The sequence below is a fragment of the Trachypithecus francoisi genome, unplaced genomic scaffold, assembly GCF_009764315.1.
Source record: "Trachypithecus francoisi isolate TF-2019V2 unplaced genomic scaffold, Tfra_2.0 Lachesis_group12, whole genome shotgun sequence".
Taxonomy (NCBI): Eukaryota; Metazoa; Chordata; class Mammalia; order Primates; family Cercopithecidae; genus Trachypithecus; species Trachypithecus francoisi.
The window spans coordinates 55469330-55472445 of NW_022681457.1; the positions used below are offsets into that span (position 1 = coordinate 55469330).

A 3116-nucleotide genomic window follows, 5' to 3' on the forward strand; every position below is an offset into this window, starting at 1 on the left:
ACTGAGGCAGTTCCATTTTCTGTCTAGAATCTGCATGAATCTCTCCAGCCTGGATTATCATTGGGCCATCAGCCCAGGGTCACTAAGAACCCTTTCTTAGTCACCTAGACATCTTTGAGGATGTCCAGGTCAGAACTGTGTCAGGCTGACAAGAGTGGCTAATTCTGCTTCTGTCTCGGTGTAAGAGAAAGGAGTCATCCTGTGGGGTTTTCCCCTCATACAAGAGATAAATTTGGTTCATACCCAGATGACAGTTTCTCTAGTTTCCTGGTACTTAGGTGAAAGACAAAGAGGAGGTCTGGTGACTCAAACAAATAAACTAATTGCTTCCATTTCATAAGGTCATTCATAAAATAGATGAAGCAGTTACAGTCCTTACCATCCAGAAACTTTTAGTCTAGACTAGCACCCGGATACAAGGTTGAATTAAACATCATATAGTTGGTACAGTGAATAGATGTGTGCCAAAAAAAAAAACCTGGATGTGGCTTCTGATGTTATCACCTGAAGAAGTATTTATGGATTGAAGAGTTGCTTTTATTATTTGCATTCCTTTTACTTTGCTAAGAATACATATATATCTTCTAATAAAATTATTCCAGAAAACTTTAAAAGATTCATTTAAAAAACTAATTAGTATAAGTTACAAAATTGACAGAGTCATGGCAAAAATAGATTAAAGTTACATAAACTCTGGAATTTAAGTTTTTCTTAGGTAAGCTTAGGAAAAACAGAACTAGAAATACCCCAGTGACACGGTGAACAGAATTCTACATAGGGTCCTCTCACTGCCCCAGTTCTGTTCAGATTCACTCTTTTTGGAGGCCTTATTTAGGTCTGGCCACACTCTAGAGTCTTGTCTTACAAAATTGAATTATAAAGATCAGAGTTTTAGCTGGTAAATCCTGCTGCCTTTCCAGAGCTGGTGCTCACAATTTCCTGAAACTGAAAAGCAGAAAAATAAGAAAAAAATAAACTATACATCTTTATATTGTATGGTTTTATATTGTATAGATTTTAAGATCATAATTTTTAAATTTTGTATTAAAACAAGTGCTTACAGAAACATTCTGTTTAGCAATTTGTTTTCTATTCCTGCAGATCCAGTAGTTGCTCCCCAAGTTCCAAACAAGTAAATACAAACACAAAAAATAAACTACATTAAACTCTTATGTCCCTCTTACCTGTCTATATTTAGTTTGTATCCTATATATTTTTAAAAAATCAATGACAGAGGGCCAGCCAAACAAGTAAATGTAAACACAAAAAATAAACTACATTAAACTCTTATGTCCCTCTTATCTGTCTGTTTTCAAGCCTGTAATCCCAGCACTTTGGGAGGCCAAGACTGGTGGATCACGAGGTCAGGAGATTGAGACCATCCTGGCTAACACAGTGAAACCCCGTCTCTACTAAAAAAAAAATACAAAAAACTAGGCAGGCGAGGTGGCAGGCACCTGTAGTCCCAGCTACTGGGGAGGCTGAGGCAGGAGAATGGCATAAACCCGGGAGGCGGAGCTTGCAGTGAGCTGAGATCTGGCCACTGCACTCCAGCCTGGGCAACAGAGTGAGACTCCATCTCAACAACAACAACAAAAAATCAGTGACAGAGGGCCAGGCATGGTGGCTCATGCCTGTAATCCCAGCAATTTGGGAGGCCGAGGCAGGCAGACCACTTGAGGTCAGGAGTTCGAGACCAGCCTGACCAACATGGAGAAACCCCATCTCTACTAAAAATACAAAATTAGCCATGTGTGTTTGCCCATGCCTGTAATCCCAGCTACTCAGGAGGCTGAGGCAGGAGAATCACTTAAACCAGGGAGGTGGATGTTGCTATGAGCTGAGATGGCGCCATTGCACTCCAACCTGGGCAACAAGGGCCAAATTCCATCTCAAAAAAAGAAAATTAATGACAGAGAAGCAGAGGAAGAAATCATAATGCTGGACCCTTCATCTAAATCCTGAGAATTATTGAACACTGAGTATCAACTTCAAAGGTGTTATGAGGATTATATTACATAATGTGTTATTCCCAGCACAGGGCTCTATAACATCCTCTTGAGCACATAGTACCTGCTCAATAAACATTGCATTAGTACATGTGTACATGTTGTTTTCCAAATACAGACTTATTCCAACATTGCTCTCTTCTGTTTCCTCTGTAAACTTGAAAGAGCCAGCAAATAACGTAAAACGTTAAGATAGAGATTTGTTGTATTCATTTGTATGAGAAGTATGTGTTTTGTGACAAGAGTGCGGAGTGTAAGGGACACTGTGCTGTGCCTGCTTTCTCTAATGCTAATCATGAGCCCAGGGGAAATAACATCAGCATTGACAGGGGACTTGTTTAAAACACTCATTCATGAACCCTTTCCAAACGTTCAGATTCACATTACATAGAGCAGGACTGACATTACCAAGTGATTTCTGAGCTCATTAAAGCTTGAGAGTCAGTGTCTAGCTAAGTGGTTATCAGCCCAGACTTCTCATTAGGATTCCATGGCCACTTTGCAGAAATCATTTTACTTGTGCCCTTTCCACAGGTTCCGTTTATTGGTCTAGGTGAAAGCATTCATGTTGTAATGAAGTGCCTCATGTGACTGTAAGGTGGGGCCAGAATTAAGTGTGGGCCCCATGAGAGTTAAGTTCCACCTTTGCACTGAAATGTGGTCACACAGCCTGTTCTGTTTGGGTTTGATAGGAAGAGTTCAGTGTGGCATTTATTTCCATTACTGTAGCAGAAATGGCTGCTTTTTGTGGCAGGGAAGGGAACTTGAGGACAGAAGAAGAGAAATGTATTTTTATATCTAAGGAGCAGCTCACTGGTTCTGAATCTCCTCTGTTATAAAGGATAGAAATGGGCGGGCTTTTTTTTGGCAGGACTTAGTTCTTTTTTCTGTGGGTTTGAGGCTCACAGGTAAACAGGTGGTGCCGACACCTTTAAAAACTTTTTCTCAAGATGCAGCTGTAACTTGTCCAGAGAAAGTCATCTGAAAAGGATTCCCAGAGGAGGAGAAGGAGAGAAAGAGGGGAAATGCCTTTTTTTTTTCTTCTTCTTCAGATTCAAAGTTAGGCACTGACTCTCAAGCTTTAATGAACTCAGGAATCACTTGGTA

At 40.3% G+C, this 3116-nt stretch overlaps 1 protein-coding gene across 1 annotated transcript in view; it reads right to left on the bottom strand.

Annotated features, from left to right (window-relative positions):
* Positions 1–3116, bottom strand: part of LOC117093722 (zinc finger protein 100-like) — a 346302-nt gene that overhangs the window by 280007 nt on the left and 63179 nt on the right.